The 26,739-nt window shown below is 40.2% G+C and overlaps 1 long non-coding RNA gene across 4 annotated transcripts in view; it reads left to right on the top strand.

The window, feature by feature from the left end:
• The window catches only part of LOC128698342 (uncharacterized), a 69,535-nt gene that overhangs the window by 23,606 nt on the left and 19,190 nt on the right, over positions 1 to 26,739 (top strand). For all 4 annotated transcript variants that reach the window (XR_011394624.1, XR_011394625.1, XR_011394622.1 and 1 more), the window contains exons 3-6: positions 1,829 to 1,917; positions 6,162 to 6,358; positions 12,500 to 12,580; positions 22,282 to 22,434. This is a non-coding gene — a long non-coding RNA (uncharacterized lncRNA). The remainder of the gene's footprint in view (positions 1 to 1,828; positions 1,918 to 6,161; positions 6,359 to 12,499; positions 12,581 to 22,281; positions 22,435 to 26,739) is intronic.

Below are 26,739 nucleotides of genomic sequence, written 5' to 3'. Positions count from 1 at the left end.
CTTGCTGATGGACCCTCCTTTAATCCTGACTCTCTCATTGACTTCTTGACAACGACTGATTTACTCCACAAACTCTGATGATACTTTTCGCACTCCCCTCAGCCCTTTCTAGTTCAGTCTCTTGCTGCCCTTTACCCTTTCACCATCCACTACCCCGCTGTTATCTGTAACCTATTACTCATCCATCTCCCTTTTGCCACCTGATGCCCTCGCTTCCTTCCTGCCCTGCAGCGCTGTATAGTCCTTGTGGCTTAGCGCTTCTTTTTTGATTATAATAATAATAATCCTTATGATTTCCCAAAAATGGGAGACAACATTGTCATTGTAGATGTTGCCAGCACAGCCTGCAACAGCTGTGTCCGGGTGATGTTCATCCATAAATGTTTGCATGGAAAAAAGCAAGAACACTGCAGCAGGCCTGATGGCCCACATTAAACAAGTCCTTCACAAACCATCCCACTAACAGAATCGTATTTGCCCAGCCTAATTTTCAGTGCTTCCCAAGAAATAAGCTTTGATAATTCTATTCATTCATGTGCAAGTCCCACTCAAATCAAATCGTGTGTGTGGGGAAGTACCCTGTCTGGTATGTGGGGAAGTACCCTGGCTGGTATGTGGGGAAGTTCCCTGGCTGGTGTGTGGGGAAGTTCCCTGGCTGGTGTGTGGGAAGTTCCCTGGTTGGTATGTGGGGATGTACTCTGGCTGGTATGTGGGGAAGTACCCTGGCTGGTATGTGGGGAAGTACCCTGGCTGGTATGTGGGGAAGTACCCTGACTGGTATGTGGGGAAGTTCCCTGGCTGGTGTGTGGGAAGTTCCCTGGTTGGTATGTGGGGATGTACTCTGGCTGGTATGTGGGGAAGTACCCTGGCTGGTATGTGGGGAAGTACCCTGACTGGTACGTGTGGAAGTTCCCTGGCTGGTGTGTGGGAAGTACCCTGGCAGGTATGTGGGGAAGTACCCTGGCTGGTATGTGGGGAAGTACCCTGACTGGTATGTGGGGAAGTACCCTGGCTGGTATGTGGGGAAGCACCCTGGCTGGTGCATGGGGAAGTACCCTGGCTGGTGCGTGGGGAAGTACCCTGGCTGGTATGTGGGGAAGTACCCTGGCCGGTATGTGGGGAAGTTCCCTGGCTGGTGTGTGGGAAGTACCCTGGCTGGTATGTGGGGAAGTACCCTGGCTGGTATGTGGGGAAGTGCCCTGGCTGGTATATGGGGAAGTGCCCTGGCTGGTATATGGGAAAGTTCCTTGGCAGTCTGTTTATTATTGCTGTGAGAGGCCAAAAAATGACGTGTGGCGACCCATTCGCATCACGACTTTCCCATTAGTATATTAAATTGAGGTTTCAGTGTCCACTGTACAAGAATGTTATAGTGACTACTGACCTGTTTGCAGAATTAATGTGGGAAAGTTTATTCTCCATTATTATGGTTTACAGTACATATAGTGGACCCCCGGTTAACGATATTTTTTCACTCCATAAGTATGTTCAGGTGCCAGTACTGACCGAATTTATTCCCATAAGGAATATTGTGAAGTAGATTAGTCCATTTCAGACCCCCAAACATACACGTACAAACGCACTTACATAAATACACTTACATAATTGGTCGCATTCGGAGGTAATCGTTATGCGGGGGTCCACTGTACTTGAAGTGCCTGGGTACTAGCAACACTCAGGTGTTTTTTAGGATGGTTTTTGCAGTTTTATTGACTTTGATGCTGTCAATTGATAGAGGGCAGCCTTACTACTGTTGCACTGAAGACAATTTTAAATTTGGTATAAATATATTTTTACTTTTGTAAATAAATTATCATTTTCATTACAGGATTGTGTGGAGAAGTGAGGACCTCTGGAGGTGACTGCTTGGTTAAACGACATGAATATATGGTCAAGAGCAATGGCAGGGAGGTTAATGTAAGGAATTGAACCTGTCATGAACCAGGCAGTGGTGCTGTATTGCCTGCACTTCCTGGTTTCAACTTAACCTTTATCCTTTTATACTCTGGGCTCTTAAACCAAGGAATTAGAACTAACCACTTTACTTGGATTGAACCCTTAATGAAAGGTGTCTGTGTTGAGCCAAGGAATTGGAGCTCACCTCTTTTTATTTTTCCTTGTGATTATTGCCTTCCAGTCCCATAAGGCACTGTATAACCTTTAGAAGTTTAGCTCCCATCCCGATAATGTAGTCCCCATTGGGTTTCCCGTCTCTTTCCCCTCCCCCCTCTTCCTTTCTCAATTCCTCTTAACCTTCACATTCCTATCCTTGCCCATCCTAATATAGGGGGAGTTGTGGACAGGGACAAGCATGTAAGTCTGTGAGAGAGCACCTCACAGAGTGGAATAAGCCTGCAAGCATGTTCCCTACTGGTTCCCCAATGGTTTACCCTTGGGGGTTTCTCAAAGGGGGGTAGACCTCTCGCCTACCTTGAGGGTCTAGTAAGTGGCTGGTGGGGGGGAATGAGTCCTCACCTGACAAGCCTGACTGACACTCTCTTCATAATGCTCGGGGATGACCTACTTTATGTTAGCAGAAAAGCAGCAGCAGCAGCAGCACAGCGATCCTCACAGCATGTATGACTGCTGCCGGATGTTACTGGGCAACCAGAAGACCACTAATGGCCTGTAATCTTGCCCTCTCAACCATCCTAAGTCATTCCATATACCTTATCTCTGATCAACCTGTAATCCTCCTACCTGCACACCCATCCTAAGTCACTCCATATATTTTCTCTCTGATCTTTTCCTCTTATTTTCTTACCCTCATCTCTTTCTCCTTAATAACTCTCACTCTTGTTTCTTCCTCTCTCTTTACCAACTCTCACTCTTGTCTTTTCCTCTCTCTTTACCAACTCTCACTCTTGTTTCTTCCTCTCTCTTTACCAACTCTCACTCTTGTTTCTTCCTCTCTCTTTACCAACTCTCACTCTTGTTTCTTCCTCTCTCTTTACCAACTGTCACCTTTGTCTTTTTTTTTTTTTTTTTTTTTTTTTACACAGGGTTTGACAAGGTTAGGTTAAGGATCCCTAGCTTTATTGACAAGCTATTTACAGGTTAAGGATTCCTAACTTTATTGGCAAGCTAAGAGCTGTTACCTACATCAGCTCATTTGAAAGCATTTTTATTGTTATGAGACATACAAGTAGGGAACAGGATGAAGTTGGAGCCATCTGTGGGCCAGCATTTTCATTTGATCAACTGACTTTATCTCGTTGACATCATTATGCTGTACGAATGTGTTCCATACTCGAGTCATCCTGGGTATGTAGGATCTCAGATGGATTGATGTTCTGGAGAAGGGCACAGCCAGAGTGAAGTTGCTGCTTTCTGCCCTTCTTGTGGCATAAAAGCTTGTTTCACGCTGTCCTTGAAGTGGATCCAAGTGTGGCACTTTGACAATATTGGCCTTGTACATAACAGTAAGGCCACCCACATCCCTCCTATGTTGAAGGCTCTACTGAAATGACAGATCTATCCAGGATGGGTCCAGGCGAGAGATGAGACGTCTTGCTCTGTTCTCTACTCTGTCAAGCAGTCGCAGATGAGAGGGGGGGGGGCAGGCAAACCAAGAAAGTGGAGCATACTCAAGGTGTGAGCGTACTTGTGCCTCGTACAGAATCTTGCAACCCCTACTGTCAAGTAGATGCGAGATACGGCGAAGTGCTGTAAGCTTCCTGGCTGCCTTGTTTGCAAGATTTACAACATGGTTCTTCATGGTTAGTTTGGAGTCAAATTTCACCCCAAGGATATCAACTTCTTCTCCAGGTGCCAACACCCTCCCATTCATCCTTACTACTGCACCAGCATTACCATCATGGTGCCTAGAGACGATCATCATTTGCATTTTCTCAGGTGCAAATGTTACTTGCCATCTATTTCCCCAAGCTGATATAGCTCTCAGCTGGTGATTGATGTAGCTTAGAGCAGCTGGCATTTCTTCTCTTGGATAAGCGAATGTCAGTGTGCAGTTGTCTGCATATGCATGTGGTTCTGGGATGAGATGAAGAAGGTCGTTGAAGTAGACATTCCATAACAATGGTCCCAGCATGCTTCCTTGTGGAACACTTGCCCCAATAGGATGTCTTGCTGATTCCGTTCCATTGAGAACTACACTTAGAGATCTACCATGAAGGTAATCACTGAGGAGACATAGCGTAGAGCCTGCAATGCCCAGTGCTTGAAGTTTTGCTAAGAGGCCCTGGTGCCACACCCGGAGGAAAGCGCCAACTCTCACCCTTGTCTCTTCCTCTCTCTTTACCAACTCTCACCCTTGTCTCTTCCTCTCTCTTTACCAACTCACACCCTTGTCTCTTCCTCTCTATTTACCAACTCACACCCTTGTCTCTTCCTCTCTCTTTACCAACTCACACCATTGTCTCTTCCTCTCTCTTTGCCAACTCACACCCTTGTCTCTTCCTCTCTCTTTAGCAACTCTCACCCTTGTCTCTTCCTCTCTCTTTAGCAACTCTCACCCTTGTCTCTTCCTCTCTCTTTACCAACTCTCACCCTTGTCTCTTCCTCTCTCTTTACCAACTCTCTTGTTTCTTCCTCTCTCTTTAGCAATTCTCACCCTTGTCTCTTCCTCTCTCTTTACCAACTCTCTTGTTTCTTCCTCTCTCTTTACCAACTCTCACCCTTGTCTCTTCCTCTCTCTTTACCAACTCTCACCCTTGTCTCTTCCTCTCTCTTTATCAACTCTCACCCTTGTCTCTTCCTCTCTCTCTTTAGCAACTCTCACCCTTGTCTCTTCCTCTCTCTTTACCAACTCTCACCCTTGTCTCTTCCTCTCTCTTTACCAACTCTCACCCTTGTCTCTTCCTCTCTCTTTACCAACTCTCACCCTTGTCTCTTCCTCTCTCTTTACCAACTCTCACCCTTGTCTCTTCCTCTCTCTTTACCAACTCTCACCCTTGTCTCTTCCTCTCTCTTTACTAACTCTCACCCTTGTCTCTTCCTCTCTCTTTACCAACTCTCACCCTTGTCTCTTCCTCTCTCTTTACTAACTCTCACCCTTGTCTCTTCCTCTCTCTTTACTAACTCTCACCCTTGTCTCTTCCTCTCTCTTTACCAACTCTCACCCTTGTCTCTTCCTCTCTCTTTACCAACTCTCACCCTTGTCTCTTCCTCTCTCTTTAGCAACTCTCACCCTTGTCTCTTCCTCTCTCTTTAGCAACTCTCACCCTTGTCTCTTCCTCTCTCTTTACCAACTCTCACCCTTGTCTCTTCCTCTCTCTTTACCAACTCTCACCCTTGTCTCTTCCTCTCTCTTTAGCAACTCTCACCCTTGTCTCTTCCTCTCTCTTTACCAACTCTCACCCTTGTCTCTTCCTCTCTCTTTACCAACTCTCACCCTTGTCTCTTCCTCTCTCTTTACCAACTCTCACCCTTGTCTCTTCTTCTCTCTTTACCAACTCTCACTCTTGTTTCTTCCTCTCTCTTTACCAACTCTCACCTTTGTCTCTTCTTCTCTCTTTACCAACTCTCACCTTTGTCTCTTCTTCTCTCTTTACCAACTCTCACCTTTGTCTCTTCTTCTCTCTCTACCAACTCTCACCCTTGTCTCTTCCTCTCTCTTTACCAACTCTCACCCTTGTCTCTTCCTCTGTCTTTAGCAACTCTCACCCTTGTCTCTTCCTCTCTCTTTACCAACTCTCACCCTTGTCTCTTCTTCTCTCTTTACCAACTCTCACTCTTGTCTCTTCCTCTCTCTTTACCAACTCTCACTCTTGTCTCTTCCTCTCTCTTTACCAACTCTCACTTTTGTCTCTTCCTCTCTCTTTACCAACTCTCACCCTTGTCTCTTCCTCTCTCCTTACCAACTCTCACTTTTGTCTCTTCCTCTCTCTTTACCAACTCTCACCCTTGTCTCTTCCTCTCTCTTTACCAACTCTCACCCTTGTCTCTTCCTCTCTCTTTACCAATTCTCACCCTTGTCTCTTCCTCTCTCTTTACCAACTCTCACCCTTGTCTCTTCCTCTCTCTTTACCAACTCTCACCCTTGTCTCTTCCTCTCTCTTTACCAATTCTCACCCTTGTCTCTTCCTCACTCCTTACCAACTCTTACCCTCATTTCTTCCCTGTGAGAAGTAGAATTTGAATGTTTTTAAGAGAAATGCTGTGAATAGACTTTTGTGATTAAATTATAATTTTCATTACAGGATTGTATGGACAAGAAGTGAGGATCCAGAGAGGTGACTGCATAGTAAAAAAAAAAAAACACTTCAGTGCATAGTCAGAAACAAAGGAAAGTAGGTTCTTGAACCTCCTGTGTCCAGATGCCGTCATCTGAAGTGTCCAAGAATCTTCAAGAAAAATTTTTCTTTTTTTCTTCGGAAATGGAAATCTTTTTCTGAAGGTAATAAAAGGAAAAGCACAAAAGTTTTTGTTAAATTGGTGGAATTATGCTTTTGCAAATTTTGCTTTGTCATCATATTTACATAGGAATTTTGCCCACTTTGAGTCCTGTGTGAAGCCAGTTACATAGTTCCAGTCAACCAAATTCTTAGTTATCTTACTAGTGTCTTCCATTTTATTGATTGCCCCCAAGAAACTGCCCAATCAACTACTTCAACTCTCCAATAAATTTATCAGAAATTGGTAAATTAGCCAATTTCACACAAATTTCAATGTAAGTTCCAGAATAAACATTGCAGGCATTCGGTTGCTTCTTATAAGAACATAAGAACGAAGGAACACTGCAGAAGGCCTACTGGCCCATGCGAGGCAGGTCCAAGTCTCCTACCGGCTTAAGCCAATGCACCCAATCTAGTCAGGTCAGGTCACATTGACTTAAGGGAGGAACACGGAAACCGACCTGGTAGCACAAGCTATCAGGTCCAACTCACACCCACCCACATCCACTCATGTATTTATCCAACCTATTTTTAAAGCTACACAACGTTCTAGCCTCTATAACTGTACTCGGGAGTTTGTGTAGCTTTAAAAATAGGTTGGATAAATACATGAGTGGATGTGGGTGGGTGTGAGTTGGACCTGATAGCTTGTGCTACCAGGTCGTGTAGTACAACAGCACAGACCCAGAGCTCAAACACATAGTACTATGGCATAGACATGAAAAGAGATAATGAAAGAAGTCTTGAACCAAGGAACTGGAGCTTGATCCTTGTTTTCCTTGGTTCAAATGTGAATGTTGCCTTCCATTCCCATTTATTTATTTATTTATTTATTTATTTATTTATTATAAATTTGAGCACACATACAGAGGTACAAAAAAATACAGATAAGAGCAGCATGCCAAAGCCACTTATACTATGCATAGCATTACGGGCTGGCTTAAAATTAACTTAAGATTAACTAAGCAATGATGAATTCAGTGATAAAACATTAATGTAAACAGATTACTATAAAGCACAAGTGAGTATTACAAAGACAGGTCATATGGTTGCATTCAGTCATATGAAGGATTCTGTTAGGTAGTGTATTTAAAAAATAATAAAGTTAGATTCGGTTTTAGGTTTAACATTTATGTGATATAATTGTGAGAAACATTTAAGATATACAATTTATAAGGTTCAGTTATTCAGTATTTATTTGGTTTTGGGTGAGTAAGTGATCTTTGAGTAGAGACTTGAATTTATAAACAGGTAGTGTTTCTTTTATATTTACAGGTAATGAATTCCAGATTTTAGGGCCTTTTATGTGCATTGAGTTTTTGCATAGTGTGAGATGAACACGAGGAACATCAAAGAGTGATCTGTGCCTTGTGTTATGGTCATGTGTTCTGTTGAGGTTGGCAAGGAGATGTTTGAGGGGAGGGTTAATATCAGAGTTAAGTGTTCTATGTATGTAATAGGTGCAGTAATAAGTATGGATGTTTTGTATGGTGAGTAGGTTTAGTGTATTGAATATTGGTGGAGTGTGCTGCCTGTAGTGAGAATTTGTTATCATTCTAACTGCAGCCTTTTGTTGGGTAATTAGTGGTCTGAGATGGTTAATTGTTGTTGAGCCCCATGCACAAATTCCGTAGGTGAGATAGGGGTAAATAAGAGAGTGATATAGGGCCAGGAGGGCTGACTGTGGAACATAGTACCGTATCTTCGATAGTATGCCTACAGTCTTGGAAATTTTCTTAGAAATTTGTTGTATATGTGTATGAAATTTGAGTCTATTATCAAGGTGGATTCCTAAGAATTTTCCCTCTGTTAGCTTTGTGATAGGTGATCCGTTTATCATTATGTTAAGAGGGACATCTGAAGCTCTGTTACCAAACTGAATGAAGTAGGTTTTGTCAATGTTTAGTGTAAGTTTGTTAGTCCTCATCCAGGTAGATATTTTCTGTAATTCGGTATTTACAGTATTGGCTAGTGTGACTGGGCTCGGGTGAGAGAAGACGTATGTAGTGTCATCTGCAAATAGTGTGGGTTTGAGTAATTGCGAAGCATTTGGAAGGTCATTTATGTATAGGAGAAAGAGAAGAGGGCCAAGGACACTTCCCTGTGGGACACCAACTGTAATTGGTTGCGCAGAAGAGTTTGCCCCATTTGCGTACACATATTGGCTTCTGTTGCTGAGGTATGACTTGAGGTAGTTGAGGGAGTGCCCTCTTATACCATAGTGTGACAATTTTACGTGGAGCAAGTCATGGTCAACTGTATCAAAAGCTTTACGTAAGTCAATGAAGATCCCCAGTGGGACTTCTTTTTTCTCTATTGCAGTGTATATATGTTCTAGCATGTGTATAATAGCATCATTAGTATTTTTATTAGGCCTGAATCCAAATTGGCAGGGGTTGAGTATGTTTTGGGAGATAAGGTAGGAGTAGATTCGTTTATGAATTAATTTTTCGAAGATTTTTGAGAGAGGGTGTAAGTTGGATATTGGCCTATAGTTATTCAACTCTGTTTGGTCTCCTCCTTTGTGGATCGGGGTGACCCTTGCTATTTTGAGTACTGTAGGGAAGGTGGAGGATTCGATGGATTTGTTAAAGAGTGTTGCAATGATTGGAGATAGCACTTGTGACACTTTTTTGTATATAAAGGGTGGTAAGGTACTTAAATCTCCTGCCTTGTTTTTTAGTGCATTGATAATAAGGGAGACTTCGTATGGGTTAGTCGGAGCTAGGAACAGTGTGTTCGGGTAGTTGCCGGTGAGGTAGTCATTTGGTGGGGTATCTGAGCTTGGGATTTTATTGGCAAGGTTTTGTCCTATAGTGGAGAAGAAATCATTGAGTCTGTTTGCTGTTTCTGTTGGTGGGAGTTGGGGTTCATCTGATTTTGCTAATTTTATTTCGCTATTTCGTGATATCTTTTTTGTTCCCAGAATTTCTGATAGGGTTTTCCAGGTCTTTTTTATATCACCTCGTAAGTTGGATAATCTGTTCTCATAATACAATTTTTTTGCCCTTCTTATCAGGCTGGTTAGGATTGACGAGTAACGTTTTGTTTGGTCTCTGGTTATGTGACCCATTCTGTACTGTTTTTCATATTGGTGTTTTGTATTTATGGATTTGAGAATGCTGGGTGTTAGCCAGGGACTGTTCAGTCTCTTTGCTGTCATCTGTTTAGTTTTTTTAGGGCAGTGCTTGTTATAGAGGTATTGGGTCTTTTTTAGAAAATTATTAATACATTCGTCAATATCTGTATAGATTTCTAGCTCAGTGTGCCAATCAATGTTTGCTAATGCTGTTGTGAAGTTATTAATGGCTGCCTCATTGTGAAGTCTGAAGGTGACTTTAGTAGTGTCTTGGGGTAGTTTACCAAGCGTTGTTATGAGGAAAGTAGGGTAGTGGTCTGTGGTATTATCTGTAATTATGCCTGATTTTAAAGGGGATATGGTGTTGGTCCAGATGTGGTCAAGTAGGGAAACACTAGTCTCTGTAACTCTTGTAGGTTTTGTTACTGTTGGTAGTAACATACAGTTACTCATTGTGTTTGTGAATTCAGTAACGTGTGGGTCCTGGTCTTGTAGGAGATTTATATTGAAGTCACCTGAGAGTAGTAAGTGATCTTTGTTCATGCGTGCATCAGTTATCATACTTCCTAGATTTTGACTAAATTGGCTAATGTTTGACTGTGGAACTCTGTAGATGTTTATCAATGTGAGAGGTTTTTGTAGGTATTTGGATTTGAATTTAGCTATTATATATTCCCCATGTTCATCCCTTGTGCAAGTATTAGTGATACATTCTAGTTGGTCTGAGTAGTATATGGCTGTGCCACCCCCTTGTTGGTCTGGCCTACAGTTGTGTATGGCTGTGTAACCAGGAATGGCATAGACATCTGTACTATCAGGCTTTAGCCAGGTTTCAGTTAGTGTAATGATGGACATATTGGCATGTAAGGAATTTAGTAATGCTATGAGGTCATCATAATGCTTGCTTAAAGATCTGATATTGTAGTTAAAGACAGTTATGTTGTTGTTGGCACTGAGAAGTGCCTTTGATTGTTCTGCAGTGTAGTAATTACAGTAACTGTTTGATTCATTTAAGTCATTAAATAAGAGGTTGGTATCAGGATCAATGCTTGTAATCATAAGATTTGTAGTGAATCTATAGTTAGAATTAAGTATAAAACAAAGTATAAAGTCTTAAGCTAAAAAAGAGCACCTGAATTATTTAACAAATGTAAAATAATGAGCTAAGGGACTAATACAAATAAAGTGATGATCATATAATAGAGCTTGGGAATATGATAGTAGGTAGTACTATAAAGGTAATTTTTTAAAGTTAGAATTATAGTTTAAAATTATAATAAAAAGGGACTAATATAGGTTGTGGTGAAGAATAAAGTGGTAATCAAATAAATGAGCTTTGGAATATAATGGCAAAATTGTGAACTTATTCTACTTTAGCACCTGAGAATAGCACCTTGATTATTTTAACAATTGTGGATATATAAACTAGGATAGTTATATAAAGCTAAAATAAAGGAGAAAATATATAAGGGACTAAAATTAAGTAATGGTAAGCAAAGTTAAATGGACAGATGGTAGGAATTATAATATAAACTTATAATATAAAAATACAATTTGAAATGGTACTTGCAATTGTACTAGAGTCTGGTATAGGTTGTTGACAAGATCAAGATTATAACTATAGATTTAAATTGACAAAATAAAATTCACAATTAAAGTACCAAAAGAATAATAGTAAAAAATCACAATGGTAATGTCTTGGTTATAATATGATAGTAAGATGGTAGACAGGTACCCAGGTACACAGGTACAAAGGATAATACAAAGGTTGGGGTTGAATATAAAAACTTGAAAATTTGGCAACAAAATGTTATGGGAAGTATAAAATAATGTTTAATGTACAAAAGTAAAATTGACTGGTAGTAAATATGGTGTTTAATAAAATTTTAGTAAGCAATAATGATTACAAAAAAGTGAAAAAGTAATGTTTATTTCATTCAATATTGCACTGGTAGTTATACTTGAGGTTATATGGCAGTACAAGGTAATTAAGAGTAATCTAGGATAGTAAATGTGGTATTAAAACAGGTAAAGGTAATTAGACAAGTAATGGTTATTAAAAGTCAAAAATGTTAAGAGTAAATAGAAATTTTAGTAAAAATGATATTTATTAATTTTAGTAAGTAATATCAATTGACAGTATTTAAAAAAATAAGAGGTAGTAATATGGACAGAGAAAGTATCAATTCAGCTAATGTTCAAGCGAACAATAGTAAATAAGAAAATCACATAAGGTGATTTATGCTTACTAGTAAAATTACAAAATGAGGTAGTTGAATATTTAATTACTAAGAGATTGTACAATGAAATTTGAACAGGTAGTAATATGGACAGAGAAAGTATCAATTCAGCTAATGTTCAAGCGAGGAGTTTAGCTCCCATCCTGATAATGTAGTACCCATTGGGTTTCCTCTCTTTTCCCCTCTTCCTTTCTGTATCCTTCTTTACCCATCCTAATACAGGTGGAGTTGTGGACAGGGACAAACATGTAAGTCTGTGAGAGGCAGCATATCAGGGAGTGGAATAAGCCTGCAAACATGTCCCCTACTGGTTCCCCAGTGGGTTACCCTTGGGGGTTTCCTCAAAGGGGGATAGACCTCTCACCTACCTTGAGGGTCTAGTAAGTGGCTGGTGGGGGTGAATGAGTCCTCACCTGACAAGCCTGACTGACACTCTCTTCATAATGCTCGGGGATGACCTACTTTATGTTAGCAGACAAGCAGCAGCAGCAGCACAGTGATCCTCACAGCATGTAAGACTGGTGGGTCTTATTGGGCAACCAGAAGATCACTAACAGCCTGTAATCATCCTGCCCTCTTAACCATCCTAAGTCATTCTGTATACCTTACCTCTGATCAACCTGTAATCCTACCTGCTTACACATCCTAAGTCACTCCATATATTTTCCCTCTGATCTCTTCCTCATATTCTCTTGCCCTCATCTCTTCCTCTCTCCTTATCAACTCTCACCCTCATTTCTTCCCTGTGAGCAGTAAAATTTGAAGTTTTTTGAGAGAAATGCTGTGAATAGACTTTTGTGATTAAATTATAATTTTCATTACAGGATTGTATGGACAAGAAGTGAGGATCCAAAGAGGTGACTGCATAGTAAAATAAAAACTTCAGTGCATAGTCAGAAACAAAGGTAAGTAGGTTCTTTAACCCCCTGAGTAATCAGACTCCCAGTCTGAAGTGTCCATAATGTCCAAGATTCTTCCAAAACAAAAATTATTTTTTTCTTGTGAAATGGTAGAGAATCTTTTTCTGAAGGTAATAAACCCAAAAGCATGAAATTTGATGGAAAATTGTTGAAATTACACAAATTTTGCTGTTTGTGTTTTTATGCATCAGCAATTTTGCCCACTTCGAGTCCTATTTGAAGCCAACTACATTGTTCCAGTTGACCAAATTCTTAGCTATCTTCCATTTCATTGATTGAGCCCAAGAAACTACCCAATCAATTATTTCAGCTACCCAAAAAAAAGTGATCAGAAATTGGTAATTTGGCCAATTTCATACAAATTTCAAAATAGGGTCCAGAATAAACAGTACAGACTTTCCTGGCACTAAAATAACATTTCCTCTGATCATTAGTTATGTTCCCAGGCTTTACACATGAATTCCATTTTGATCTGGTAGACAGCAACTACCCAGGAGACTACTACTACTACTACTGTCCTGCCAGATGAGTGCAAGACAGAAACCTTTATTTGTCCTACTTGATGGTAGGAGTGCTGATGTCTTTTTTTGTTTGTTTGTTTGTTTTATAAACACAAGATAAGAGGTATATCTTGGTAGTACTTTTACTTACAATTATGTCACAGTACACATGTATGTATACATTTATGTATACACACTCATCTGAGTGTTCTTTGGTTTTTCTTAATAGTTCTTGTTCTTATTTTCCTTTCTAATCCATGGGGAAGTGGAATAAGAATTGTTCCTGCGTAAGCCATGTTTGTCGTAAAAGTCAACTATGTGAGACATTCACTCACTCTGCCTGTTGTATCCCAACAAGTGAGCATGTCTGTCTCCTGTATTACCCAGTGCTTAACAAGAGGGTACATATAAAAATGAGAATAATGGCTATAGTTTACTTGATAAAATAAAGAGAGGGAATACACCATTATCTTAGAGAATTACATAGTATAATAATTGACTCATGGGACTTGTTACCAGGAGGGGGCGAGAACGTTATCAGTAACACGGACTCGTACTCTCTCTCAATTCACCGACCAGCCAACCCGAGCTCCGCCCCAAGCGGCCCACTACACACTCGGCTGTCCAGAGCTCCCACTCACAGGCCCTCTCTCTCTCCCTCCCTAGCTGTTTCCTTGGCTTATATTGTCTTTTCTGCAACCCCCTTTAACCCCAGGTTTTGGGAGTCGCCCTCCATGAGGCACAAAGGAACGGCACCAGGAGTCTTGCTGTGCCAAGGCGAGGGTTGTGACAATTTACACTGGTCATTCAAGTAAATTTTTGACCTTACAAGCACAGTTGACCTACATTACAACTAAAATGCCAACCTTACAGTTTACTAAAAATGAAAATAAAACCTTTAAGTTGGGATGTTTGTGCATGGATATAGTACACATGACAAGATAGAGATGATTGTGGATGTTATAAATGAAAAGAATTTGGATGTCCTGGCTCTGTGAAACAAAGCTGAAACAGGTAGTAGGAGAGTTTCAGTGGGGAGAAATAAATGGGATTAGGTCAGGAGTTTCCAATAGTTAGAGCTAAGGAAGGTGTAAAGTAAAAGGACACAAGTGCAACTAATGTGACATTTATTGTGATAACGTTTCGCTCTCCAGGAGCTTTATCAAGCCGTTACAAACAATACATGGACACCGAGGGTATATATAGGCTCAGAGTGAGGTGCAATACTAGTGGTAGTAGTAGTAGTAATGTAAGTTGTAGTAGTAATACAATATGTTAGAACAATTAACTCGCACACGAGTAAAAGGATATAAAAGCTATTACTTGGGCAACATCAAAATAGGTTAAATAAATATTTCTATTGGAGGCTGGATAGAGGCAGCCTGTTTCAGTGTTCACTCTCTGTAATGTGCTTTGTGTAGTATAACAGGAGAGACTATGTGATGGTAGGGTTTACTGTTTTCAGGAGGATTCTTGCTAAGACTTCAGAGATGGTGAAGCTGCCTCTGTTTTGTTTAACTGTATTAGAAACGGATATTAGTGAAGATTCAAGGCACTTGCGTCTGTGGAAATTAGTTTCTTTGATTACTACAGTGGACCCCCGCATACCGTTGGCATCACATAACATTAAATCCGCATACCGATACATTTTATCGCTAAAATTTTGCCTCGCATACCGCTAAAAAACCCGCTCAACACTATTCATCCGAGACGCGTCTAATGTGCGGCCTGAGCCAGCCTCACATGTTCTGCCGGTGGCATTGTTTACAAGCCAGCCTCCGCGGTAACATCCAAGCATACAATCGGAACATTTCATATTATTACAGCGTTTTTGATGAGAGTAAGACACATGTGCAACATCTGGGTATCTTTATTGTAGATGTTTCGCCATCCAGTGGCTTTATCAATACAAATTCTAGGACATAACTTGAAGACAGTAGAACTATGTACAGAAGATGAGGTAATCAGTCCCTCAACCTAGGAGTAGGTGCGAACAGCACCATAGTCGTGGAGATTCTGAAGCAGAAGAAAGAATCCTGGCGCTTATATAGTAACGTCAGGTGAAGCAGACGAGGGCAAATTCACTGGTAGGCGGGATTCCCCAGTGGAAGTAGGTCCTTCCCAAAGAGATGGGTTAGTTGTAGTAGTAGTTGTCGTAGTCGTGAAGGTTATGTACATGTCCTCAGAATTAAGATTCCATGATGTTGCAGTGTCTGACAAGTTGTGTACGAATGGTATATAATACCGACAAGATGAGAGTAAGACACATGTGCAACATCTGGGTATCTTTATTGTAGACGTTTCGCCATCCAGTGGCTTTATCAATACAAATTCTAGGACATAACTTGAAGACAGTAGAACTATGTACAGAAGATGAGGTAATCAGTCCCTCAACCTAGGAGTAGGTGCGAACAGCACCATAGTCGTGGAGATTCTCCACGACTATGGTGCATTTAGAACAATCAAATTTGTTAGATGATGAGTTTTGGGCAGTAAGATAGGGTGTTTAGCATAATCACCCAATTCAGCATTTTGTAACCTACCTCTGCACCTAATTACACTGTTCTCTAAATACAGCCCCAATTTCTCTATTATGGAACCTTTCACAATTTTTCTTTCCATCATCAATTTAATCTCATTTCCATAGATTTCCTCCTGTACCCTCTTTATCCAAAATTCAAGAGGATGTGAAAACTTATATGAGATATTCATCTTGTTTAGAAATTTAAACACCAACTTAGTTACATTGATTAGTTTGGGTAAAGAAGAATACCTATTTATATCAATGGCTAAGGAAGGACAAACTATTGGAGTGGTGGTCACAATAATTTCAACAGGAGCAATATACGCCTTTTGTACAGGCCAATTAGCTTTATTTACCAACCAGCTCGGTCCTTTAAACCATGATACAGCATTTACAAATTTAGCATAAGGTAAACCTCGAGACAAGAAATCAGCTGGATTCTCCTCACCTGGTATATGATTAAATGTTAACATTTGCTGACCCAAACTATTATACTTCTCTTGCATCTGATTAATTTCAGCGACTCTGTTTTGTACGTACACAATTTTACTGTTTCCATTACGAATCCATTGTAAGGATACCTCATTATCAGACCAAATTACAGTGTCGCTAATATTTATCTCCTGCAACTTATTTCTTATATAATTAGCTAATTTGACACCTATATAAATGGCTGTTAATTCCAACTGAGGTAAGGTACGTGATTTAATTGGAGACTAGTCTTAGACATAACAAGAGAAATAACACTATTACATTGAAGATAAGCAACTGCTCCATATGCCAATTTTGAAGCATCACAAAAAATGTGGAGTGCATTTTTCCCATTTGGATTGGCCACCTGGCATGGGAACTCCAACATTGGAATTTTCTCATAATCACCAATTAATTCATCCCACCTGTTAATGAATTCCTCAGGTAGAATTTCATCCCAAGCACATTTAAGTTTCCATGCTTCCTGAATTAATAATTTCCCTCTTATAGTAAGGGGTGACACTAAACCTAGTGGATCAAAACATTTGGAAACTTCAGCAAGCAAAACTCTCTTAGTTAATTTATTGGGCATACTGTAATTATTAGGTTTTAACATTAACAAATCTCTCTCAGTATCCCAAGTTAAACCCAATACATTACTACATTTTGGCACTTCATCTCCAGGGTAATCTTTACTTATTTTGTCCTTTAATTTGGACGAATTACTATTCCATTCCCTCAGAGGCATATTTGCACTTTGCATTATTTTATTAGCCTCTCCGTATTTCCGGAAAATATATACAGTATTTTCCACAATACAGACTACAGCCCGGCTTGTCAGGTACTGACTTAAGGTGCCTGACCAGCTCCCTCTTGAAGGTAACAAGAGGTCTGTTTTTCTTTGCAAACAATAGCAGTAGTAGTAGGTAGTAGCAGTACAATATGATAACTGTCGTTTTGAAACTTTTTGTTTTTCTTTTTGGGTCACCCTGCCTTGGTGGGATACAGCCAGTTTGCTGAGGAAAAGAAGAACTGTTATTTTATTTAAATAATATTGTGGCATCTCGCCTCAGGTCCTCAGCCAGAATAAGTGAAGAATCAACAGCACCAGTGGTACCCTGGTAGTCCAGGGTACCATTGGAAAGCTGGGACATAACTCATCTAATGACCATATGTACTGTTACTGCCTTGTTAATCTTAAATTAATTTTAAGTTTGCCCAAAATGCTCTGCATATAAAGGGGCTTTTGGCATGTACACCCAACTATTATATTCCTTTGTATAAACATGTATCATGCCAAAATAAAATTATTATTATTATTATTAGCAGCTAGCTGACTTACCATACTTTTTGGCACATAAGGCATGCCTTTTTTTTTCCACAAAAAGTCCTTGAGAGTCAGCTTGCACCTTATATGCTCAAGGTCAGGGTCAAGGGTAAACTCTGGGTTACATTTGAGCTTAAATTATCAGGGTATTTAGCCGCTGATTACTGATCTGTCATTATGATAATTCTGTTGTGCACCATATATACTGGAAAATACAGAACCATCATGCATCTCATAGTCCTTCCTCTTATTAAGCTGACAAACGGAACCAACACAGCATCCATAAGCATCCAGTGGAACAAGTGAAGATATCCTCCCTTGGTATATAATACAGTGGACCCCCAACATTCGATGGCATCGACATTCGATAAATCCGACATTCGATGCATTTTAATGCAAAAATTTCGCCTCGACATTCGATGGAAAACCCGACATTCGATATGATTCGTACGAGACGTGTCCACGTGTGGCCTGAACTGCCCCGTGTGTGCCAGTGTTTACAAGCCAGCCAGTGTGCGCGCATCTAAAGATACATTTGGTACATTCCATATTATCACTGTTTTTGGTGCTTGTTTCTGCAAAATAAGTAACCATGGGCCCCAAGAAAGCTTCTAGTGCCAACCCTTCAAGAAAAAAGGTGCTAATGACTATTGAAATGAAGAAAGAGATAATTGCAAAGTACGAAAGTGGAGTGCGTGTGTCGGAGTGCATGATGATTTGGTAAAGAAATTGCCTGCAACTAGTGATGTGAGTGAATTTAAGGCCAGCAAAGGTTGGTTTGAAAGATTTAAGAATCGTAGTGGCATACACAGTGTGGTAAGGCATGGTGAGGCTGCCAGTTCAAGTCCTAATGGAAGGGAATTCCCCTTCTAAACACTAACACCATCCACACACTCCCCTCCTCCCATCCCATCAATCATCACCAGATCTTCATTAAAGGTAAGTGTCAATTATTCTATTGTTATTAATCTATTGTTATTGTTGTTATTGTAATTATTCTATTGCATTAAACTTAATATTTCATGTGGTAAAATTTTTTTTTTTCATACTTTTGGGTGTCTTGCACGGATTAATTTGATTTCCATTATTTCTTATGGGGAAAATTAATTCGACTTTCGATACTTTTGACATTCGATGAGCTCTCAGGAATGGATTAATATCGAATGTCGGGGGTCCACTGTACTGCATGACAGTGGTACACCCCTGGGCCAGGTTAGATCCACCATCTCTTGTTTCTGATTGTCAACCATCCTCTGACTGGCAACCATCTGCTCACTGTCGACTGTCTGCTGGCTGGCAACCATCTGCTGACTGGTAACCATCTGCTGACTGTCAGCCATCTGGTTCCAATCCTGCAAGTAGTGACACCAATCCTGTGAGTACTGCTACCAATCCTATAACTATTGGTACCAATCCAGTAACTAGTACCAATCCTGTAACAAGTACTAATCCTTTAACTACTAGTACCAATCCTGTAACTAGTACCAATCCTGTAACTATTACCAGTCCTGTAACTAGTAACTTCTAGTACCAACCCTGTCACTACTAGTACCAATCTTGTGACTGGTACCAATACTGTAACTATTACCAATCCTGTAACTAGTACAAGTTGTGTAACTACTGGTACCAATCCTGTAACTACTGGTACTAATCCTGTAACTAGTGGTACTAATCCTGTAACTAGTGGTACTAATCCTTTAACTACTGGTACCAATCCTGTAACTACTGAGTCCCTCAAGTGAGGTTCCTTGATGCTGGTGAGGGGCTCTTGATCTAGGGAATTGGGTCTGTGATCCAGTTTCCTGAATTAAGCCTGAATACCTCCCATTCCCCCACATGCGCTGTATAATTCTACGGGTTTAGTGCTCCCCCATAATTATAATAATGAGAGAGAGCAATTGTGGTATCGTTCCAGTCACGGTATCGTGAGTTTTTGTTATTTATTTAGGGGACCTAAATGCTGAAGTAGGAGAAACATTTAGAGAGGTTGTGTTAGGTAAGTTTGGGGTGCCAGGTGTAAATGATAATGGAGAGCATTTGATTGAACTTTGTATAGAAAGGGGTTTGGTTAAAGTTACCACATATTTTAAGAAAAAGAGGATAAACAAGTATACAAGATATGATGTAGGGCATAATGACAGTAGTTTGTTGGACTATGTATTGGTAGAAAAAACCTGTTGGGTAGACTTCAGGATGTACATGTTTATAGAGGGCCACAGATATATCAGATCACTTTTTAGTTGTAGCTACAGTGAGAGTAAAAGGTAGATGGGATACAAGGAGAATAGAAGCAGCAAGTGAGAGAAAATGAAGGTTTATAAACTAAAGGAGGAGGTAGTTAGGTTAAGATGTAAACAACTATTGGAGGATAGATGGGCTAGTGAGAGTATAGACAATGGGGTCGAAGATGTAGTGTTAGTGTTCAGCAGAAGTTTGTGGTTACAAGAAAGTGGGTGCGGGAGTGAAGAAGAGTGAATGGTGGAATGATGATGTAGAATGGGAGGAAAAAGTTAGCATATGAGAGGTTTCTGCAGTATAGAAGTGATGAAGTAATGTAAAAAGAGCAAATGAGAGAGTGGGTTAGATGTTATCAATAAATTTTGTTGAAAATAAGAAAAAGTTTTGGAGTGAGATTAATAAGTTGAGGAAACCTAGAGAACGAAGGAATTTGATAGTTAAAAGTAGGAGAGGAGAGTTATTAAATGGAGAGTTAGAGGTATCGGGAAGATGGAGGGAATATTTTGAGGAATTGTTAAATGTTGATGAAGATAGGGAAGCTGTGATTTCGTGCATAGGTCAAGGAGGAATAACATCTTGTAGGAGTGAGGAAGAGCCAGTTGTGAGTGTGGAGGAAGTTCATGAGACAGTGAGTAGAATGAAAGGGGGTAAGGCAGCTGGGATTGATGGGATAAAGATAGAAATGTTTAAAGCAGGTAGTGATATAGTTTTGGAGTGGTTGGTGCTATTATTTAATAAATGTATGGAAGAGGGTAAGGTACCTAGGGATTGGCTGAGAGCATGCATAGTTCCTTTGTATAAAGGCAAAGGGGACAAAAGAGAGTGTAAAAATTATAGGGGAATAAGTCTGTTGAGTATACCTGGCAAAGTGTATGGTAGAGTTATTGTTGAAAGAATTAAGAGTAAGAGAGAGAGAGCAGGATAGCAGATGAACAAGGAGGCTTTAGGAAAGGTAGAGGGTGTGTGGACCAAGTGTTTGCAGTGAAACATGTAGGTGAATAGTATTTAGTTAAGGGTAAAGAGGTTTTTGTGGCATTTATGGATTTGGAAAAGGCATATGACAGGGTGGATAGGGGGGCAATGTGGCAGATGTTGCAGGTGTATGGAATAGGAGGTAGGTTACTGAAAGCAGTGAAGAGTTTTTATGAGGATAGTGAGGCTCATGTTAGAGTACATAGGAGAGATGGAGATTATTTCCCAGTAAAAGTAGGCCTTAGACAAGGATGTGTGATATCACCATGGTTGTTCAATATATTTATAGATGGGGTTGTAAGAGAAGTAAATGCTCAGGTGTTGGCAAAAGGTGTGGGGTTTAAAGATAAAGAATCTAACACAAAGTGTTAATTGTTGCAGTTGCTTTTTGCTGATGACACGGTGCTTTTGGGAGATTTTGAAGAGGAGTTGCTTTATTAGTAATAATGGTGGATGAATTTGGTAGGCTTTGTAAAAGAAGAAAATTAAAAGTGAATACAGGAAAGAGTAAGGTGATGATAACAAAAAAAAATTAGATGACAAAAAGATTGGATATCAGATTGGAGGGAGAGAGTATGGAGGAGGTGAATGTATTCAGATATTTAGGAGTGGACATGTCAGCGGATGGGTCTATGAAAGATGAGGTGAATCATAGAATTGATGAGGGGAAAAAGGTGAGTGGTGCACTTAGGAGTCTGTGGAGACAAAGAACTTTGTCCATGGAAGCAAAGAGATGAATGTATGAGAGTATAGTTGTACGAACACTCTTATAAGGGTGTGAAATATGGGTGGTGAATGTTGAAACAAGGAGAAGGCTGGAGGCAGTGGAGATGTGATGTCTGAGGGCAATGTGTGGTGTGAATATAATGCTGAGAATTCATAGTTTGGAAATTAGGAGGAGGTGTGGGATTATGAAAACTGCTATCTAGAGGGCTGAGGAAGGGTTGTTGAGGTGGTTCAGACATGTAGAGAGAATGGAACAAAATAGAATGACTTTGAGAGTGTATAAATCTGTAGTGGAGGGAAGACGGGGTAGGGGTCAGCCTATGAAAGGTTGGAGGGAGGGGATAAAGGAGGTTTTGTGTGTGAGCGGCTTGGACTTCCAGCAAGCATGTGTGAGTGTGTTAGATAGGAGCGAATGGAGACAAATGTTTTTTAGGATTTGACGTGCTGTTGGAGTGTAAGCAAGGTAACATTTATGAAGGGATTCAGGGACACTGGCAGACCAGACTTGAGTCCTGGAGATGGGAAGTACAGTGTCTGCACTCTGAAGGACGGGTGTTAATGTGCCAGTTTTATAACTGTAGTGTAAAGCATCGCTCTGACAAGACAGTGATGGAGTGAATGATGGTGAAAGTTTTTCTTTTTCGGGTCACCCTGCCTTGGTGGGAGACGGCTGTGTTAAAAAAATAAATTATATATATATACATGTATATATATATATACATGTATATATATATACATGTATATATATATACATGTATATATATATATTTATATATATATATATATATATATATATATATATATATATATATATATATATATATATATATATGCATACATATATACATACATATTCATATATACATACATATATACTCAGCAGTCATAATTAACCATGGTTAACAAGACATTAACAACCATTCAACAGTTTGAAACAAGAGTAACAAGACTGGCGAGCTGCTGTCAGTAGCTCCAGGAACGTCAAGGTGGGAGGACGTGTCTCTACACCTCTGTGTTACTGACGTCGGTAAGGTCGAAACTCCTATAGAAACACCACGACAACTACCACCTTAGAGTTTAGGTAAGTTTTATTGACTTCGTAAGTTTATTCTGCTAAACGTAACTAAAGTTATTATACATAGTGATGTATAAGTGACTTTATTACTAATAAAGCCACAAGTGTACACAGGTGTGCCTTTCCAAGTGTACACAGGTGTGCCTTTCCAAGTGTACACAGGTGTGCCTTTCCAAGTGTACACATGTGTGCCTTTCCAAGTGTACACATGTGTGCCTTTCCAAGTGTACACATGTGTGCCTTTCCAAGTGTACACATGTGTGCCTTTCCAAGTGTACACATGTGTGCCTTTCCAAGTGTACACAGGTGCGCCTTTCCAAGTGTACACATGTGTGCCTTTCCAAGTGTACACATGTGTGCCTTTCCAAGTGTACACAGGTGTGCCTTTCCAAGTGTACACAGGTGTGCCTTTGCAAGTGTACACAGGTGTGCCTTTGCAAGTGTGCACAGGTGTGCCTTTGCAAGTGTGCACAGGTGTGCCTTTGCAAGTGTGCACAGGTGTGCCTTTGCAAGTGTGCACAGGTGTGCCTTTGCAAGTGTGCGCAGGTGTGCCTTTGCAAGTGTGCGCAGGTGTGCCTTTGCAAGTGTACACAGGTGCGCCTTTCCAAGTGTACACAGGTGCGCCTTTCCAAGTGTACACAGGTGCGCCTTTCCAAGTGTACACAGGTGCGCCTTTCCAAGTGTACACAGGTGCGCCTTTCCAAGTGTACACAGGTGCGCCTTTCCAAGTGTACGCAGGTGCGCCTTTGCAAGTGTACACATGTGCGCCTGTGCAAGTGTGCGCAGGTGTGCCTTTGCAAGTGTGCGCAGGTGTGCCTTTGCAAGTGTGCGCAGGTGTGCCTTTGCAAGTGTGCGCAGGTGTGCCTTTGCAAGTGTGCGCAGGTGTGCCTTTGCAAGTGTGCGCAGGTGTGCCTTTGCAAGTGTGCGCAGGTGCGCCTTTGCAAGTGTGCGCAGGCGCGCCTTTGCAAGTGTGCGCAGGCGCGCCTTTGCAAGTGTGCGCAGGCGCGCCTTTGCAAGTGTGCGCAGGCGCGCCTTTGCAAGGGCACACAGGCATGCCTTTGCAAGGGCGCACAGGTGCGCATTTGCAATGGCACACATGTGCGCTTTGCAAGGGCACACAGGTGTGCATTTGCAAGTGTACACAGGTGCACATTTCCACAGGTTCTTGCTAGATCCTACCATTTAAAACCTTTATTAATGATGCTTTTCCCACAGTGGAATTCCATTAGCTATCTTATGGGTATTTTAAACCATTTATTTCCCCCATCCTCCTCATCTCGGGAGGTACTTTGATGCTTGGTAAATGGCTCTAATGCAAGGCACTGGATCAAGAGCCTTAGTCCCCCAATCCTGGCATTCTTCCAGGGACTAAATCCTTGTGGGTTTAGCACCACCTCCGTGACTGCTGGTGTCAAGGTTAGTGGAGCCTTAATGACCCACTTTTAAGGTCATTTAGGTACAGGTACACTAATTAAGATGACCACAGTTATCATACATAGTAAAAAATGTGTAAATTACCCATCAGATAACCCAGAAAAGGTCAAAGTGACTTATTTCCATTGAGATCCTTGTATTGTCATAGTGTGTACTTAATCCACCAGAGGCACCATGACCACCATCTACTTTTTCTCACAAATATAAGTACAGTGGACCCTCGCCTAACGATATTAATGCATTCCTGAGAGCTCAACGTTAGGTGAAATTATCGTTAGCCGAATTAATTTTCCCCCTAAGAAATAATGGAAATCAAATTAATCCGTTCCTGACACCCCAAAGTATGAAAAAAAAATTTTTACCACATGAAATATTAATTTTAATACACACAAACTGAAGAAGACATGTATAATTACATGATACTTACCTTTATTGAAGATCTGGTGATAAATGTGATGGGATGGGAGGAGGGGAGTGTGTGGATGGTGTTAATGTTTAGAAGGGGAATCCCCTTCCATTAGGACTTTGCATAGGCTTCTCAGGGTTAACCCTAAACCCTTCAAAATCTTTCTTAATTTCCATACTAATTCTCACCCTTTTTACCACAGGGTTGGCACTAGAAGCTTTCTTGGGGCCCATGATGACTTTGCAGTTACAAGCACAAAAAACACTGAAATTTACCGAATGATGCGAGCTTATGAGGCGAGGCAAAATTTTTGTGTTCAAATGATTCGTATGGCGGATTTAATGTAACGTGATGTATTCGTTTATATATGATCTGTATTTGTTTATATATGATCTGTCATCCCAACAATCCTTGACACATTCGTAATTTTCACATTCGTAACACAATGCTAATTTCAATATTTATTTTTCTTGCATATATATTCTTGTCTAGGTAGTAGGTTGGTAGGCAGCAACCACCCAGGGAGGTACTATCGTCCTGCCAAGTGAGTGTAAAACCGAAGCCTGTAATTGTTTTACATGATGGTAGGATTGCTGGTGTCTTTTTTGTCTCATAAACATGCAAGATTTTGGGTATGTCTTGCTACTTCTACTTACACTTAGGTCACACTACACATACATGTACAAACAAGCTTGGACTTGCCATATATGATTTTTGGTTAATATTTTTTTTCTCGGTTGTTTGCTGGGCTATCTCATTGAAACTTGGGCAATGTTTGATGGAAAGATGCTTCTTAACGTACAACAAAAATAAAAAAGACGGATGATAAATAAGGGAGTTCACTTCTCGGCCATTAGCCGCCTCTTTGCAGTATATTTTCATATGGTTTTTATGGTTGTATTCTCATTTTTTAACTCATTTGATAGAATGGAAGATATATTACAGAAATAGACATGATTTTGATTGCTTTCATGATGAAAAGTACCTTGAAATTGAGCTCAAATTAGCGGAAATTTTCGATTTTTGCCGATGTTCAATGAACTTTGTGTAAGTCAAGTTAGTTAATTTTATTAAGTGTATTCTAACCTAACCACTCTGTAATCCGGCAAACTCAGTAATCCGGCACACTACAGGTCCCAATGATGCCAGATTTGTGATGGAGGACCTGTATTGCATAACCCCAGCCCACAATATTTCAGTGATCTGAGGAAGGTATTCCTGTATTGCATAACCCCAGTCTTTTGTACTTCAATGAAAAAAAAAAATATATATATAATCCCAGTCCCTTGTACTCTAGCAATCCAAAATAAAGTATTGCAGTATTGCATAACCCCAATCCCTTGTACTTTGGTGATCTGAGAAAGATATCCTAGTTTGTATTGCTTAACCTCAATTCCCTGTACATACTAAAAGTGGCAAATTAGGACATACACAGTGCAACACTAATTTAACCCCCATAAGAAACACCAGCTTGGAAACTTAATTGCATAGACATTCTCTTAATATTACAGAGAAACTAGTATCCCAAAATACAACAGTACATTAATTTTCAAGTTGCTTTTTAAGTTATCAACATTGAAGAGATGAAGCACATAGAAAGACACTTATGCTCATTTTGGACTGAAACTGCATTGTAATTTTATTCTCGTACGTGCGGGTTATTTGTGTGTTGTTCCAGATACAGTATTGCGTCTTTTTGTTCCGTTTGAAGCTTATCAGATAAGGTACTCAAAATTTATCTCGTGAAAACCCTTACAGATTTTGAATGTTTTTGTTACTCCCGTAGGTTGACCTCTGGCCTGGCTTGTTTGCATGCTCATCCAGACAATTATATTATACAACTATGACTCACTTGCCATGGGTTCAAACCCCACCTATTTCCTGTTTTATTGTACAAATATATTTCAAATACAAAATGTTCACAACATGAGGTTGTTAACAGTGTATTGTACCTCGACTCCGAGGTTAACTTAGGTGTCCGAGGTTAGCTTAGGTAAGATTTGTCGGGAAACAGGACAAGTGTTTCCTGACACGGGTCTTCGAATGCTATTAGATTTTATTTCTTTGCATAATATAAAATGTGTGATTTACGTGTTATAAAATATTGTTAAATACAAAGAAAGCCACTAACATCCTTGGAGCTTTTGGTCATCTGACTGAGGCCTTCCACTGGTTTACCTATCCACCCCTTTAAAAATAATGGTTATAATTATAACTGTTAGATAGTTAGATACTAGTCAGTGGTTTTAATAGTTTCAGTAGTTACTGAGTATCCTCGTGACTGTTGGTGCATTTGTGTATAACTTGACACTGCTGTAACTTGACACTGCTGTAACTTGACACTACTGTAACTTGACACTGCTGTAACTTGACACTGCTGTAACTTGACACTGCTGTAACTTGACACTGCTGTAACTTGACACTGCTGTAACTTGACACTGCTGTAACTTGACACTGCTGTAACTTGACAC

Source organism: Cherax quadricarinatus, chromosome 92 (assembly GCF_038502225.1).
Source record: "Cherax quadricarinatus isolate ZL_2023a chromosome 92, ASM3850222v1, whole genome shotgun sequence".
NCBI classification, from domain to species: domain Eukaryota; kingdom Metazoa; phylum Arthropoda; class Malacostraca; order Decapoda; family Parastacidae; genus Cherax; species Cherax quadricarinatus.
The sequence above is the reverse complement of the archived record's forward strand: the minus strand, read 5'-3'. Positions and strand labels throughout refer to the sequence as shown.